Below are 18,337 nucleotides of genomic sequence, written 5' to 3' on the forward strand. Positions count from 1 at the left end.
GCATCTTGAATGGTTCTGCATCTCAAAATCCTTCTTAGAAGCTGCCTTCATGGCTCCATCCTCAGGAAAGCTTCGATGTGTGATTTTTGGGATGTCACAGCCGATGCTGGAGGTGCCCTGCTGCCACCCCCTTCCAGATCCCCAACAAACCACCACTCCCCAGCAAGCTGCTGCTTCTTGGAGCCACGACCAAATTGTAATGAACACGGCCAAGCACAAACATATTCACAGAGCCACGCACAAGTCTTTTGCATTCAGACATCATGTGGGTAAAAAAACAAGTTAACAGTGTCAAGGAGATGCGGTGTAACCAACACATGAGAGGTTAGAGACCAAAGAGCCCTCTGGTTCTGCCTCTTCCCAAGCAAGAAGCTGGGCTTTGTGCCTGAGAAGTGGGGAGAAGGGGTGGCAAAAGGGTGGGAGACAAATGCGAAGCAACTTGGCCAAAGCCTGAGATGGTGACATTTGTGAAACAAAGTGGTTTTGCACTCTGTTGGTTTATATAAACTGTGCAGCATTTTGGTGGAAATAATGCCACTTTTGGTGAAAGGCTACCAACGGCATTACGCTGAAGTTTCAGAGTCTGGGCTCAGGTACAATTTGACCTTTTCTCTTTGTTCTGGAAAGCTCGCTGCTGCACAGATACACAGCACATTTTCCACTCTTGATCAAGCCTGCAAGTCTTGTAAGAACTCCTCACAGTCCCGGGATTTGCACATTACAAAGTCAGGAGGCAATAAATGGATATTTCCCAGGCTCCGTTTGCTCATTACCAGGAGGCCAGCTCTGCTCCCTAATATTTTTTTTCTTTAATTTGTATTGAGGTACTGTATTTTTGCACTGTTAGTTTGATTTTTGGCTTTGCAGTTCTGTTTTCTGCTTGCTTTTATCCTTGAGCCTATGCATTTAAGCAGCATTGCTCTAGCATTTGGGTAAGATAAGAGAAAAGCTGGGAACTCAGCTGTGCTGTCCGGACACTGTTTGCCCCAGGTACAAGAACTTTGTCCTTTCAAAGTACTCGTGCACAATTACCTCTCCTTGTTACCCTGGTTCTGTACAAACACCATACAGTGCTCTCAGCTCTGGGTGCAAATAACCCCAACATACTTCTGGAGAATGGAAACCAAAAATCAATGTTTTGCTGGAGTTAGAAACTGCCAGGAAACAGCAAAAAAAAACTGGAATGTGCCAAATAACCTTCCCTTTTAACTTTTTGCAGGAAAACGCAATCTAGCATTAAGATCTGCCACGCAAAGACCAACTGCTCATTACTTCCAAATGTTAATTAAAAATGACAAATGAATGAAGACATAGCATCATTAAATGAAGAAGTTTTCCATATGCAAGCTGAAAGGGCTAGAGCTGCTGCAATTTTGCCATATTTGTTTGAAAAATGATAGCAAATGGCAGAAGCTGTTTTAAAGCCGACCTTTTAACTGACTCTTAATAAAAATGCATTTTGAATGTTAATTAAGAAGATGAAATAACTCACACTATTCATTTTCTGGCTCCAAACGCCTGCTCCGAGGACCGCAATTACTCACGTAATTAAAAGTTAGGTTATGGTCTCTCATGTGTGTCCTTCTTTGTATACAAATATAAAATTAAAAACACCCGCTTGCTGTCTGAACGTCAATACCCAAATAAATCACCTGTCCCTGACTCCTTCCCAGGTAAGCAATTTAGGTACAGCAGAGGCCGGGGTTGGACCTGGGAGAACAGAGCGTTAACACCCTCTTAGCAGGTGAGCATGTGGAAAATCTCTTTTGTCCTTCCAAAAAAGCACCTGTAAAGCTCCTCATAGGAGCAGTGTATAACCTGATGTTACCATCGGTGTTATCGTTTGCTGCTCCCTGATAATCAGAGAACCATAAAAACACACAAGATGCTCTTGCTGGCGATGCCTCTGGCACGGCTCTGCCTTGCCTTCTGCTAGCTTGCCTCTGGCCATAACATTGCACCTCTTTTTACGGAAATCAGCATACATAAGGCTGACCGTTATTAATACCCAGTTTTCCCAAGCTCTAAATTTTGTGCCTGGGTTTTACATTTCCAGGTCTGTGCCCTGAGTGCCAAGCGCTGCTCTCCCCAGCAGGGAGGTTTGGGCAGGACTTGAGCAACTCCGTGCAGCCTCCTCGCAGCGTAAGTGCAGTCTCTCTTCTCACAAGGAAATTACTTATTTAGGATTTATCCCACTGAGATGAAAACAGCCGCTCAGCACAGCGGTAGTGGCACATCAGAACAAACACCGCAGCTGAAAGAAGAGATATTTAAGGTGTTCTGTCTAACCAAGCTTCTCTTTACAAAATAAAATGAAAATAAATACATTTTAAAAAGCTTTAAAGAGCACGGTGCCGTTGGAGGTAGCATCAAAAGTAACAAGTGGAAGGGATGCAGTGCCAGTTCCGTGTTAAAGGATATTTCTTCCACATCACAAGTGCCAGGGAGCAGGCAGGGCCCCATTGGGGTGGTGCAAGGTGCTGCCCCTTGCCTGACCCTGGTGCTGTGCATGTGGGGCATGGAGCAGCTCTGTGAGCACCAGGAACGAGTCCCAGAGGTGCTGAGCCCGGAGATTCCCCCATTTACAAACCACAACTGGTACTCAGGTGAATGCATCCATCCACCAGTAAAGATTTTCACGCAGTCTTAAAGGTGTTTTTTTTTTCCCCAACTAGGTCTTCCTGTAGCCTTCATGGTTTCTTTGGAAAATTATTAAAGAGGGATGAAAAGCATATTTATTTTGCTGTGTTTTAACAGAAAATACTGAAAGTATCATGTACTGATTTCCCTTTTTTTTTTTTTTTATAAGAAAGGTCTTCCATAGTCTTAACATGTGGGCTAAAACCTTAAGGCAAGCCTGTTTTTATCCCCAAGCCCATTTTTATCCCAGAGGCCAGTACTGCATGAGAGGCCAACAAAACAAACATGCACAGGACCCACACAGACTTTGAAGTCCAGCCTCAACATCTCCAGCCCACTGCCCATGCTGCTGGGGGCTCAGGGGGCAGCCGCAGCACCTTGCGGCACGCCGAGGGGGTCCCCCCGCCAGCATCCACCTCGCCGCTCTGCAGAAATGCACCGGTTAAATTTTAAACATAGTGCTTAAATATTAAAGCTTCGTCAATTTAATTTTTAAAGTTCCTCGAGCACGTAAGTGTTTGCAAATCCTAAGCTGCAGTCCTGGAGTTTTCACGTTAATATTTAATGCTTATAGCTCCATGCCTGATGTTTTATTTGATCATCTCCCTAATTTTTGTACTTCTTTCTGAGCTGTGGGTTCCTTCCTTTATTGGAGCTGGTTACCTCTGTGTGTAAAATATTTCTAAGCATGTCCTAAATTTACAAAGCCAATTGAGAAAAGCCAGCGCAGAGACCATTTCTTAGAAAAACACTGCACACACGTCTTGCGGAGAGGTGAGCTCCGATCCCCGCACAGCTCGGGTGCTGCTGATCTTTAGTAAATGAGCATGAGGTGTGCCAGGGCTCGGGGCAAGCAGCAGGACCAGGCACAGTGGGGGCAGCTGTACAGCCTGCCCATTTGGGGTAGCAGAAGCACTACCCGAGCTCTGCTTCCTTCAACAGCAGGTTGCAATTTCTTTGCAAAATAAATAAATAAAAAGCTTTTGTTTAGAAATCCATTTAAAAAATAATAATTAAAAAAACACAAAACAAACAAAAAAAAAACATAATTAGTACTCACTGGCTTAATAAGCTGAAATGGGACCCGTGCTACAATTTCCCTTTAAATGCATTTCTGGCAGGTGTGGGCTTTGCACACTGCGAGGCAATGAACCTAAAATTACGAGATTACAAGTTAATATTGCTTAACCATCGTAACATCAGCATCTGTGCTGGTGGGTGCTAGTGCATATTAAAAACCCTTTTGCCACATTTATTCTGCACTACCCACAGGTAGTGGGTTTTTACGGGTTATTTTTAAGCCTGTCAGCCCTGAGAGCGGCTGCAGCTCCTCGCGTGCCAGTCCCCAGTGAGCCTGTCTCCAGAGTATGAGATGCATTTGCTTTTTGCATTCCAGTTTCTGCTTTGGGTGAAACCACTGCCCACCTGCAACAAAGCCAGCTGGCTGGAATCTTGAGGGAACAAATTAAAAATAAATAAAAATTAAATTGCCTCTTGCTCACTGCCCACAGCAATGCAACCAGAGCCAGCCAGTTCCTGTGGGGCAGCCCCATGCCCGATGCAGTGCTGCTGGGGCCCACAGGGGAGCAAACGGGGTCAGAAACTGGCAGCAGCAAGGCTGCAGCACGGGACCCAGAATAATTAGTACAGCTGAATTTAATGCAGGGGATTAACCTGGCTAATTAGTGCCAGCACAGCATCACGCTGGTGCAGCCCTGCTCTGCTGGGGACGGGAATTAAATCACTAATTGGCAGTGGGTCGCTCCTTGCCCTCAGTGCTCCCAGGTTTCTTGCCCTTTGGTCCCCACTTTCTCCACGTGCAGGAAAGCCGCAGTGCCCCACGGTCACCTCACCCTGCTGCTTGGGCACGTCCCTTGTCCCAGCGCCTCTTGTTGCAAGGCTCACAAAAAACTCATGAGAAAGTTTCAGTAACACCAGTGCAGAGCAAGAAATGACCTTGGGCCAACACCAGGAGCAGCACAAACCCGGACAGATGGATTCCTCTCCTGCAGCCCCCTTGCCCAGCTCCGTGCCCACGATCCCAGCAGCTCCGTGCCATCGGAGCAACACCTGCACGGAGCGCACTGCGGATTTAGCCAGGCACACGGCCAGCTGGCAGCAGGTGCCAACCAGAGAGATACTGCAAGGCGTGTGGTCACAGAAAGGGAGTTTGGTGTGTTCGAACCCCAAAGATTTGCACTCCATGTGCTCCCGCACTGGTCTGGCCAGGAAAAAGCAGCAGCAAGGTGGGATTTGCCTGGTCAGAGAGACAGCCTGTGGGCCCTGACCACTACTAAATGTTAACAAAAATGACTTTAACAGTGAAAAAGCCAATAAAAGTCCCAAAACCAATGAAACAATCAGAAGCTTGCTTTTACAGTACCATGAAACTCCTGCCCTGTCTGTAACAAAGGGAAGGACTTTTGTAAGGTGCATTTTGAAAATGGTAATTCGGTGAGGGATTGGCTTTGTGCCCTTCTTTTCTTTTGAAGCAGAGACGAGCGATAACCCACCACGCATCCGAGCTTATGGATGCTGTAAAATATTACCCTCAGAAGTGTAATCCTTGTATGGGATTAGTGTTCCCTATGCTTATGGAAGGTGAATATTTTTAGTGCAAAATATTTTTAGTGCAAAATAGCACCCGAACACCCAGTGCTGCTCAGGGTAGGAGTCCATAGGCCAAGCGTCCCCCTGGTGTATGTATCATCCTTACCAAATCAACACAAGTACTGCAAGGTGTCAGGAAGGAACAGATGTCTTCTCTTTATGCCTTTGTATCTAGTCACATGCATGGGTGCAGTAAAGTGTTCTCTTCTAGTGTCTTTTCACCAGATCCCTTATTTTTTTATTTTTATTTTTTCAAAACCACAAAGCACTGAGGTACAGGGATTGCTTAGAGACCCGACTTTTTGCCCCAGGTGGGTGCACGTGCAGCCAGCCTGCCTTCTCTTACACGTTTCCCTCATTCCTTCATACACAGGCCATGAAAACCCTCCCAGCAGGGGTGGCCGTGGATTGCCAGCCACATGCAGCAGCCTGAGCCCTGCAGACATCACCTGCAACTTCCCAGCCCGCTGATCAGTTTGAGTTTGCAGTGCTGGATGGAGTGGTTAAAATGCAGCACTGGGGGATTTGTAAGGTGTTCCCGAGAGGCAGAGGGACCTGGGCTCTGCGTGGAGCCCATGGCACCAGGGCACACGAGGCCACAGCAAGGCGAAGCACCTCAAAATGTTATTTACAGAAAGAGGCTTAAACCCAGTGTGTGGAAGGGACTGCAGTTCGTGGCCCACCTTTCTGTGGGATTCAGCCTGCTCAGCTTGTTAGCTGGCTGCATAGATCAGCTAGGAATTTAACATCTTTCCCACTAAGCTTCGTGTTATTTCTACGGGCTGGAAAGCTAAAGTAACTGGCAAATAAAAGAAAAGCTATGCAGCACGCCTAAAAAAAAAAAAAATAAATGAAAGTATTTCAGTGAAAAGCCTGCAAGAGACATGAGGCCAGTTCCCCTGACGCTGGCTCCCCTGGCCTGGTGCTGCACCAACAGCTCATCTGGACCAGGGCCCTCTGACAGCACTTCTGAGCCGATCTGCTGCACGTAATTTAGTGCAATTACACCTGACTGACAAGTTCTTCTCAGAAGGGACTGTGAACTAGGTGGAAAGGAGAATAAATTGCTTCTCCTCTGGGAAGCAGGGCAGGCATGGGCAAGGAGGCACTACTCAGACACCACTGTCACCAGCAACACAAGCACTCCTGCAGCAAGGGGCAGGATAGGCACAGAAAATGGGGCTTTTCCGTGCCTTGCAATTAGAGGAGAGTCACCTCGAACTGCAGCCCAGTGCTCAGGCCATCAGCCAGCTGCTGGGGTGAAACTAGTCCCAATTTCGACCCCACATGCAGCAACAAGCCACTGAAAGGTTTTTGCATGGACCTGCCAAAACCAGATCTGGGTGGCCAGCAAGCTCAACAAAGGCTGTTAAATGCAACCAAATTCTCTGATTCTCCAAGGGCTGGATACATCTGGAATGTCTTGAAAGGCTCTTTGTATCCTAATGCTTTAATTACAGTTATTCTTTAGTTCCATTTGCTGCATTAATGTGCTAGCAATCGAGTGCTTTCCAATACAGCTATTTCACAACAAAACAGTGGCTCGAAAATTTAATAACCTGCTAGGCAAGAAGAGCCACAGCAAGAGCCTGTTTCCCACAGCCCTCCTTTCCAGGAGATCTCAGAGCCCCACTGACATGCTGAATGCATTCTGGACTCCGCTGAAAGTCGATTTCAGCATCAGGCTGACCTCAGAACATTTCTTGCTGGAGTACCCCAGTTTTGCATTTCTCTCAGCCCTCTCTCACATTCCCAATATAGCTATTTGCATATTCAAACAACTGATGATACGGAAATATATATCCAGATGGAGTCACAAAATTGCCTAAAAAGAAAGCACCCACATCTAACAGCCCCACGTTGGGCTCCCCATGCACACCAGCACCCCTGCTGCGCACAGCCCCAACAGACAGGAGCTTGAGAAGTGCTTGTGCAAGACAGGCTGTCACACACAGGTCAAAACAACCCCATGGACACTGAGCAATGTGTCCCGGGGGGGCAGGACTTACAGCAAAGCCACTGTAAACGAAACTCTCTGCCCATGTGCTTGGATACATTACTGCAGGAGGGTGAGGTTCCTTTGGGACTGGGGAATCTGAACATCAGGCTGATGGGACACACATTGGTGGTTGTAGGAGAGCACAGCACTTCACCTGGCTGGTGCTTAAGTAATATGATAAGACGCCTGTGATGGTTATTAGAAGTTATTTCCTTATTTGCTCATAAATAATAAGACCCCCCAAAAAATTCAATTTATGTTTAATTTCTTCTCTTGGCATTTATCGTGCTTCGGGATCATTGTGCAAGATAAAGGATAGGCACAGGCTGAGCTTAGCACTCCTCTGTTCCTACCAGCTCTGTAGTAAAACACCGGATACCTCTGGCAATATTTTCTGCATGAGTGCAAGAAGCAAAACCCTGATTCCTGTCAAGAAACGCGTAACAGGAGAGGAACAGCTGAAAAATCCAACCACTTCAATTTCCTCCTTCCACGCTTTCAGAATAACTTGATGGAAAGAAAGGAAGATCATGAAATCCTTAACTGATTTCATTTTAAGCCTGGAGCTATGTCAGCAGGATTACATCCTCCTGGCCAGATCCTAGAAGAAGTCCCAAGCAGCGTGGAAGGTGTGAAAAAAGGGTTATTAGCGACTGGTCTCAGTGTAACTCCTGTTCCTGTTTCTGTTCCTGTATTCTGTTCCGACCAGCATGCAGAAAGGTATCTGTCAGGAGTAGCACACACAACACCTACCAGATATTTTTCCTCTTTTTGAGAAGGAAAACATAAATTCCAGTCCCCTTTCCAGCCTGACCTGCACCCTGATCCCAAACTCCAGAGCCTGGGATGTGCTCATTCAACAAGAGCATCCAAAAAAAACATGTTCCCTTACATACCAGCTAAATTAACAGACTCTGCACAAAAAAGTTTCCAAGTCTGGCAAATTTTATATATCTAATACTTTACAGAAGTTATCTTTCAACACAGAAGACTTCTTGGAGTTCTGTGCAACGCTTGCAGTAAAATAATTACATACAGAATACAAACATCACTAAGCTCTGCCCAGGCTTCAGGCAAAGAAATACAAAAATGGGGGCATCCTGTAAAAACAAAAGGAAAACAGAGGACAACAAAAGGTGCCAAATACAGAGCTCATCGTTAGAAGCTGCATCATGGGCAAATATTTGAATCATTCTGAGAAAGAAAAGCTGGATTTCAGAATATTCCCAGCTGCCCTTGAGAGGGAAAAACAATTTTTCTGACTTTGCTTGGCAACGGTAGCACCCGTGGAAAGCCATCCTGAGAAAAGCACCTATGGTCTTAGCCAAGAATTGGCATTAAGGACTTCCAAAACATGGAAAATACCTACCAGTACATCCCTACAATGCCCCACAGTAAGCAGCACGGAGAACAGAGGACCACACGTGTTAGATGCTAAAGTTGTTAAATAAAGCATGGCAAAGGCGGCTGTATTCTAACAATTTCCAATTTTAAAGCCCCTCTTTCTGCAAAGTTGAAAGGGGTGTACATGGGGTTTGCAAAGACAGAACTCCACAAACTTACCTCCCATTGTTCATACACTATCCAGCTTTCTTTCTGTGTCGAGCCCTGCCAAAGCCATTACACACATCTTCTCAATTTGCTCTAACGGCCATTGAAAGCTGACTTTTAAAGGGAGGCCTAAGAGCCAGCTGGCTCCGTCTGCACCAGCCTCGCAGCTCAAGTTCCTTCAATATCTGGCAGGGGGAGACAGGGGAAAAACACTGTAGCTGATATTACAGGGCTGATAGTATATAGCTTTTAAGGCTGGCAGCTTCTTTAGCAAGTGCCTAGCCATCAGCAGAGACGTGGGGCTCAGAGGACCTACCTTGCCTGTCTTACTGGACGTGTGCTCATCAGTATTCCTCGTGCTCCAGCAGTGCCTTTATCAAACTAAGGGGAAAAAACGCATCGGAGTACTACAAGAGAGGCTGCAAAAGAAACTCATCTTAGCAAAATCCTCCAGCTTTATAGCACTCAGTCCAAACAGTTGTTTGTTTTCCTGAAAATTTCTCCAGTACCCATCCTATATACAATAATGAAAGCTTTAATCCTTTTTTTTTTAATATATCTGAAAAACAGATCGCTTAAACATCATGATTTTAAATCAATACCATTCACGTGGCTGATCATTAGATATTAAACCTAATCTAGTCCCAAAGATTTAGAGGTCGAGCATCAGATAGTATTTAATTAAGTAAATATAAAGCATTGATTGCTCTTTTGTCTTCCTCTATTGATTTCACTGCATTTTTGCGGCATTTTTGCAGTCTGGCACTGTGTCATTAGCGGAGCAGCACAGAAGGTTTGCCAAGCCAGCCTGCTATTAAAATACTTCACAAACCAGCTCAGGCTGCCACCGCAGACTACTTAAAGAGGCTGCAGTGTGCTCAAGGAGGTGACTCACGAGAGCCAGCTGCAAGCCCTCTGGCATGGGACGGCTCGGTGGAGCTGGGCAGGGCTCCTGCTGGAGCACGGGGCATGGGGACACTGGTGCCAGCTGCGGGTGGGCTGGACACGAGCATCCTCACTGCTCCAGCTGCACTTGGTGTCCCTGGCACGGGGAGGACTTGTGCTGGGTGTTCGCAGCCCTGCAAGAGGCTGCACTGAGCACGGCAGCTCCTGGTGCTGTCTTCAGACCTCCCCGTGCAGATTCCCCAGATGCAGTGTGTGCCCTGCTGTCCTTCCTGAGGCTCTCTCACACCAAGGCTCCAGCAGTGGAGTTCAGAAGGCTGTAAGCGTCAGGACAGAAAGCCAAGCTGCAGGCTGGTGCGCAGAGGAGCAGGTATTCTGAACAGCCAGGGGTTCAGAAACAGGCTGCATTCTGCTTTTTGGCTGGTTCTGACCAGAATAATAAATATTATCTAGGGACAAAGCCAAGAGCAAAATAATCCCCAAGAGATGCACCAAGTAAGAGAGATGCAACGAGCTCCCACTACAGGTATGCTCACAAGGAGCTCTGTTCCCCGTCTCACCACACCACATTTTGCAGCTGTTTCGTGTCCTGTGTCGACAAATTTATTGTGAGAGCACAGAAAAAGATGTGATTAAGGTTTTAGATTTCTTGCACCCGAGCACCCCAGGCCTCAGCAGAGCAGCTCCCCCAGCTCCCCCAGCCACGGTCCTGTGTCAGGATGGCTTTAGGTGAAAGCAATTTGGAGATAAATGCCTTTGTTCACTCCTGGAACAAGCACCACAAAAAGCTAACTTTGCCCATGACAGCCTGAGCCACGTTGCTAAAGTAAGAACATTAAATAACAACTGGCTCCAGAGAGATTGATTTTCTTTTTTTCCTTTTTACATTTGGACAGGCAAAGAAATGTTTTTATTGCCCTGCGAGCCTAATGGTGTGGCATAAAGTGCTTTCCAAGACTGCTGGTTAAAAATTCTATTTTTATCGAGGAATAGCATCTCACCCAGCTGTAGGAAGCACTCAGAAGCCACGCTCCTGTCCCCTGGCTAACGGAGCAGTTCCTGGCTGCTGTGTTAGATGTGCTGCTTCCCATGGCAAGGGCTGAGCATTCACCTGGCTCTGCTGGCAGGGCACCAAAACACACACACACTGCACACACACGGCACACACATGGCACACACACATGGCACATTGGCACACCAGCACTGCCCACACTCCCCCCAGGAAGCTGCGAGCTCCTGCAGCTGCAAGAAAGACTCTCTCCTACATGGGAAAGTATTTTAGGACTATATCTAGTACTTTATCTAGTCTTTCAGAAGATGCTTCATGCTCACCGATCAATAGAGTTGAAAGATTGGCACTGACTTTTTCCTTCTAAACCCTGTGGAAAATTCCTGCCCTGATCACAAGGTAAAGCCAGTGCCCGCTCCTGCGCTTGAGCTCCCGTGCACTGTAGGGCAGCCCATTTTCCCCTGAGCTCTAACTTCTTCCACCATTTACCAACCAGAGGAAGCAGCTATATAGTAAAAGTACAGGCTTTTTCTTAGCTTTTTCCCATCTCAAGACTGCTAGGCCATTACTCAACTTCTAAACGACTTGTTCCTCTAAACATCAAGATATTGATCCACTGTTTCAGAAGGCTGAAATTTAATCCGGTAACTAGAGTCATTTTTATTAGTCACCCTACCACAGACTCTGCAGGCAGAGCCACGGTTAGCTGTGTGAGGAACAGATGTTAAAAATGCTATTAGAAAGGTGAAATTCGCTTCCTCTCACCTCACTGCCCCCTTGCAGGCAGCGGCAGTGCAGTGGCAGAGAACACAGTTTGAAGGGATAAATCTCTCTTTATTTTGGGCAGCCAAAGAGGAGCACTCACTCGGAGAACAGCACTGTCCTTTCGCCGTTCCCCTCCAAACCCCACAAGCCAGCAGCACTGCGGGAGCAGGCGAGGTCTCGATCCATCCCTTGCAGCCCTCAGCCCATGCAATCTGAATAAGCAGAACCAAACACTAACACAATTAAACTTCCTCGGGAAAAAGGAAGTATTGCTGTATTTACCCAACTATTTTTTCCATTTAATACTCGCTCACACTTTCAGTGTCAGTATTCCCTTCACCAAATCTACCCAGGATTTTGGTCACTAATGTTTTACTCCTATCTACAACCTCCACATTATTTCTCCATATCCCGCCTCCATCGTGTCCCAGGGTGCATCCCAGACCCCAGCACAACTGCTTTGGGTGTCCTGGCACAGCCCAACGTCCTTAACTCAATTAATGGCTTGCTGCCCTTGATTTCAGGTGGTTCCTCGTGAACAGCTCTTTAGCTGACATGGAGAGGTGGATGGATGATGGAGAAAAAGGCTGCACGTGCTCAGTGTGCCCTGCTGCTGCAGCACACACCAGCAACAGGAATGTGGGCTTTCACCTCTGCAAAAGCATTATAGCAGTGCTAGGTGGGATTCATTGCAAAAGGAGGACGAGGGGGGTCGGTGAGTGGCACAGCATTGGCCAAAATAACTCAAGGGTGTGCAAAAAGAGCAAGTAGTGATGAGCAGGAGGAAGGATCGCAGCAGTGCTCCTCGAGGATGGATTTGGGAATTGATCTCGCTTAGCAGAGGCAGACTGACAGCGTTTGAGAGAAATCAGAGGAGGATTCTGGGGGTGTACCATTCAGGGAGAGATACCACCGAACTGCACTGTACTTCTAAAGTGAAAACACATCCTCCACACTATAAGGTCACACTGTGAGAGTTTATTAAAAAGGTTTCTGTTGAAAACTCAAAAATCAGACAGCTTAAAAAGACAGCGGAGGAGGAAATGCTATTTTACAACAAATGTAAGCAACTAGACAAGTACTCTCGAGAAGGATGCTGAGCCTTCCCACTTCAATCCCTTCATCTGCTGCTATAAGCAGGGATCCTGTATGCTGTAGAGCATGAATCAGGGCTGGTGCTGGCTTGGAGGAGCTGCTGTGAGCAGGAGGTGGCACTCGGGGACCTCTGGTCGTCTCCTCTCTTCCCCCCGGCTTCACACAAGGCTGTGGCATGAAAGCACAGGCTGGCCAGGCAGGATCTTTGCATAACAAATGTGCCCACCCTTAAATCATTAAATCACAGAGGGTGAAGCATGTGGGGCTTTTTTATTTGCTCATTATATAAGAAAACACTACCAGGCCCTGAGAAGGCAGGACAGGGTTTTTTGCTCCATTATCCTGTGATCTAGGGCATGCTGAGGTATTAAAAAACTAAGTAAAACATTGACTAAACATCATCAGATTATGACAGACTGCACAGCCTGACATATTGCCTGGTAATTTGTGACTAGGAGGCTGACAATAACCTGCAAAAGTTCTGATTAACAGTGGCAGATATTTCCCTTAAACAAAATCTTCCAAAAAAACTTCTCCAAAATTTGTTTCACTCTTGGTCTACCACTAACACCTAAGAAGGATAGAATCATATTTTTACAGCTGAAAGCCTGGTTTGCACCGTATTTCTTATGCTTTTGGAGGCTGCTGAGCACACATGCTGGGGACATCACAGCTGGGGATGGTTTTAGCTCCCAGGGATCCTTCTCATGTTCATACTGCATGCTGGAGGTTTGCAGGGAAATGAAATGTTTATTGAGGAGTGCAAACGGGTGCAGGAAAATGGGTCTGAATCCTTACAGAGCAGAAGCACAATGAAAACTTGGTGTTGAAATGAAGTGAAAACACATTAGGATCAATTATTGGTGAAAAGCAAGGCAGAAAGAAATACCATTTTAAGGAAAGCAACCTCTGATGTTTTCCAAACCCCGGGGGAACTGCAAAGTGCCATCTGCCAGCAGCAGAGTAAGAGACCTGCTTGCAGCTGCCAGCACCAGAGGCACGGTGTGATAACAGCCCGGCTGCTATCTGCAGAAAGCCCCACACCTGTGCTGGGGGAGGCAGCAGCTGCGTGGGCAGCCCCAGCCGTCCCACAGGACTCCTGCTGCCTGCTGGCACTTGTTCTCGCCCAAAAAGCCCCCTGTCCCCTCTGCATGGTGCTTACAACCCAGACCTGTCCCCAGCAAAGGAGCCGGACAGCAAAGGAGTCCCTGCGGAGCCCAAGTGGGCTGTGGTGATGCCCACACCTTGCAATTGTACAGTTAAACCCAGCTAACTCGTCTGACGTCAAGGAAGGCAATTTTCTCCTCCTTGATTCGTGTATTAGCATTCCTGCATTTCAGCTCGTTCAACTCCATTATCACCCGAAGGTTTTCCGGTTTGAGCTTGAGGAAATTGGTTTAATTTAAAATGCTTATTTTAAGCTCCCTTTTAGGGGTAATTTTATTAAAAATTTGGTCAATGCCTTCCTATTTAAATGCTAATAGTAGTTTCATTACAGCATCACTTGTAAACTCGTCTTTGCAGGTCTTGACCCTGAAGAAGCATCACTGCTGTGCATGCTGAGAAGCCTCCACAAACCCATTTCTCGGTTAATTTTTCAATAGAGAAACGTTTTAAATGCCTTTGATGCCCGAGAACCAGTAGCTCAGATGAGAAAACTGCTGCTGAAGTCCACTTAATTTGAAAGCAGCTTTTAATGAACACACGGTGCTGCGCGGGGCCAGACCTGAGCCCGCCGATGGCACAAAGGCACAGGCAGGTGCCACCCCCGCGGTCCCCAGCCCAGGCACTCAGCCTCTCTGCCCAAAGGCAGCTCTGCTGGCCCTGTGTGGCCGTGCTGTGAATGTCCAGGAGGCTGGGGGTGATGTCCCCAGCTCAGTCCCACTGCACAGCCACGTCTGGCACCGCGCGGTGCTCGCCCCACGCCTGCACCTCTCCTCAGACCCTGGTTTTGCACATGCCCAACCAGGCTTGTCCCGCGAGGGCTGGCTCCCTGGGTGTGATTTGTGAGCTCACGGAGGGCACCGAAAACTGCTGCTGTGTTGGTGAGGGCATTGATTCGCACTTCCCACAGGATTAGCAGAGAAAAGTGTTTCTGTAACACGGAGACGTGCCGCTTTGTGTCATGTCCATATCCAATCGGTACAGCTGTCTCCCCCTCTGTCGTTAATTACCTCCATCCCAGTAGGCAGCCAAATTACATGCTAAGACAGTTTAGAGCGAGCACAGAGCCCGGTGGCTTTATTCAGTGAAAAAGAAGTAAATATATTCATTTCCGTAATCGCAATCTTTTGGGAACAAATTATCCCGTGCAGCACATCTGGCCAGGTGCTCTGGCAACCCCCCCAGCAGCGCTTGCTGCCTGAGGCAGTGCTGCAGAGGTGAAGGAGCTGATCATCAAAGCAAACCTGCAGCGGGGAAACAAGCCACCACTTCTGCAGGGAGACCTGCAGCAGGGATGCCCACAGCAGGGATGTTTGCAGGTGAATTGGACTCTGTAAAAAGATCACATATCCAAGGGGCAGCCAGTTCAATCAGCCTGGCACCGATGTCACTCCGTTTGCTCACACTCCTGTTTGCATCACCCTAACTATGTATGAGTTGAATCAAGCCCTGTAAATTCATGGCATTATTTTCTGAGCCCCCATAATCAGTTATTGCGCTTTTTATAAGAAAAGGGAGGAGAATGAAGCCGTGAATATTTACACTCAGAAGCCCAGAGGGTCCTGTTGTGAGATATTAACTCTGCTGACGGCGTGGGCTCTCAGCTGGAGGCCAGGATGAAAGAGGGATGGTTACAAGCTTTTTTATAAATTAAAAAAAAAAAAAAAAAGGCTCTCATAAAAAGCACCTGTCTGTTCTTTTCATTAAGCTTGCCTGATGAAGGCCTCAGGGGAACTGATCAACATGAATATTTTTCCACATCTAAGTAGAATAAATACACTTAAAATCAGTCACCAAATGAGACTGTATTTATAGCTAATTACCAGAGGAATACACCCAGAATGGAACAGAGCGTGTTCCACGCATCCATTGACTGGCATGTTTTATAAATACACAATTTCTCACTTCCTTGGATAAAATAGTTTAGAAGACGGAGCCTTGTTTTCATCGCCTTGATCAAAATAGAACAAATTGAGATGACAAACGAAGTCACTAGTAAAAAAATAAAATAAAATACAACAACAACAAACAGTTTTCTAAAATCCCCTGGGGAGATCCCCGTGCTCTGTGCTCTGTCCCTCAGGGGAAGCCACTCAGGCATGGCAGGCCCTGGCCCCCGTGGCTCATGCCAGCACCATGGGTTCAGGCTGGGTTTAGGGCTGTCCCCTGGTCCCACTGAGCAGGAAATAAGGAAATATTTGCACACTCAAAGCCACGGGGAGGGCCAGGCAGCCCTTTGGGATTGTGCTTTGATCCTCCTTGGTATTACCCACCAAATGTCTGTGGCTGTGCACCCGAATTACGCAGGGAGATGAAGGAGACGCACTGCACGGTGGCATCTCCTGCGCTGGCATCTGAAGATGAAGCGTGTGGGACAAGAACAGGAGAAAACAGGACAGCCACCACCTCTGCTGAACATCACTGGTTGGATACCAGGTGTCAGCGAACTTTACATGAGGGAGGTGACGGCTCCATCCCTTTGAGCCCACCACGGGGGCTGTGCGCCCATGCCCGTGCCCATGCCCGTGCCCGTGCCGTGTCCCTGCAGGGCGGCCGCCAGCTCCCGGCACACACTAGATGTCACTGCACGACCTGAAATCTGCGCTCGGCTTCCCTCGGCCCCGGCGGACCCGAGTTTTGTACTGCTCAGCACCAAAATCCACCCCGAGTGCGCACAGACACACCGCGGGGGGCTTGGCTTGGGTGGGGAGCGCAGCCAGCAGCCTCTGCAGACAGATCCTGCTCTGTGCAAGCTCAGGTGGCTCGCATGCATCGTCAGCAGGATTTTGGGGGCATCCCTCTCCTGGGCACTGCTGTCTGGAGCTGGCTAAGCAGCACCTAGGGAGTGGATTTCAGCTCAAGTCCCGCAGGATGAAGGCAGCGTTTGGCCAGAATGTCCCTCGCTCCCGCAAGTGTCTGTTCCCATTCCCATCCCACCCAACCCCATCCCATCCCATTCCCATCCCATCCCATCCCATCCCATCCCATCCCATCCCAATCCCCTTCCCCATCCCTACCCCATCCCATCCCCATCCCTACTGCAGCCCCATCCCAGCCTCATCCCAAACTGCCCCCAAGGCTGGGGGCTGCCCTGCAGGTGAGCTCCGGGTGCCCCCAGCCTCCCAGCACCTATAGTCCTGGGTGAAGGGAACAGAGCATGCCCTTTCCCAATCCTTTCCATAAAGTACTCTGCACACACGTGGTTCTGCACGCACTGAAATCTGCATCACCAAAGCTTGCAGAAACTTTTTTCAATGGGTAAGACGAAATACACTTCACTCTTTGAAGCTCTCCATTTGTGGTTTGCAAATCATAAAGCTAAAAAGAGCAAAGGCAATGACAGGGCTTTTGAGGGGTTAAATTGCACACCTTGCCTTAAACCCACTGTTAAATTACAGAGGGGAGGTTTGAAAAGCACACAAAAAAGCATTTGCCTGTTTGGATATCAGCTCCTCATCACAAAAAAAAAAAAAAAAAAAACAAAGTAGATGAAATTTCAGTGTTACAGGGCACCATGCACATGACCGGGGATTGCCTTCTCCACAGTTTCCCTCTTTTGCATATTTTTACACGACCACTGCTTTATTGTGCTGTGACGTCCTGATCTCTAGCATGGGTCTGATGTTGCTGTTACCTCAGGGCACTGAGACTCATTTCCTAGGACACATTTCTGAAGCACTTTCAGGCTAGGATTTCCAAATGATTTATGCACAAAAAAAAACCTCCCTAGTGGCCCGCAGCACTCACATGGATCCTCCTTACCTTCAGCCACTAACTTTGAGGTGCAGGAGCACCCAGCACTTCCCCAACACAGCTTAAGGCTGTGAACCACTTCCTAACCAGGGGGAGAGGTGCCAGAAATTGGTGAAATGTGAGATATGCGAGGGGCCGACCCCGATCCACCTTTTGGCAAGGGAACTGCGCACTGCGAGGAGCCACGTGGAGCTGGAACTTCTCTTCCAGCACTTTCCTCTGGCTGAAATAACTGCCAGCACTCCCGTCGCTAATTAGAATTAATATCATCTTCTTCCTCCAACAGTAAAAACAAAATGTTCTCCTCGTGTCCCATCTGATAAGGCAGCAAACCTCGTCCAGCACGGCCTCGTAGGTGGGCTGCCCTGGGCGGGAGGCGGCACCAGCCGTGCTTGGCACTGCAGGGAGCAGCCCCTGCACAGGCACTGTGCGAGGCAACGAGGGGCAGCAAGGCCAGGATGTGAGCAGAGGGCTGTGTCCAGGCTCTGGGGAATTGTTTGTGAGCAGTTCACGAAACAGCCACCACCCTGAGATGAATTAGCTGCGAGGGGCTCGGGAAGCATCACTGCTGAGCGCCTGGCCTCCACCGCCCCATTAGTTTATTCCCAGGAGACCATTTATTCCTCCAAGGACCAGCCCTGGACAGTGTGATGTGCTGCATGGCCATCGCCCCCAGCCTGCCATGGGCACTGCTTGCTCGCAGCCCCTGGCACACAGATTTCTCCCTCTCTTTGCAGTAATTAAATCCCCACTCCAGCAAAGAGCGGGCAGGGATAACGACGGCAGCGCTCACGGCACCGGCAGTGCCTGCATCCACATCCTCCACTCAGCAATATCCCAAGTCATGG

General features: G+C 48.1%; 1 long non-coding RNA gene across 2 annotated transcripts; it reads right to left on the reverse strand.

Annotated features, from left to right (window-relative positions):
* Positions 1–1,596: 1,596 nt before the first annotated feature.
* Positions 1,597–9,564, reverse strand: LOC137858751 (uncharacterized). Of its 2 annotated transcripts, XR_011097978.1 has the most exons (6): positions 9,117–9,564; positions 8,813–8,985; positions 4,626–4,710; positions 3,701–3,793; positions 2,941–3,065; positions 1,597–2,254 (listed from the first exon to the last, which is right to left on the reverse strand). It is a non-coding gene; the product is annotated as an uncharacterized lncRNA (long non-coding RNA). The 2 variants fall into 2 exon arrangements; XR_011097977.1 differs by lacking the exon at positions 4,626–4,710.
* Positions 9,565–18,337: the final 8,773 nt, after the last annotated feature.

Source organism: Anas acuta, chromosome 6, assembly GCF_963932015.1.
Source record: "Anas acuta chromosome 6, bAnaAcu1.1, whole genome shotgun sequence".
Classification (NCBI taxonomy): Eukaryota; Metazoa; Chordata; class Aves; order Anseriformes; family Anatidae; genus Anas; species Anas acuta.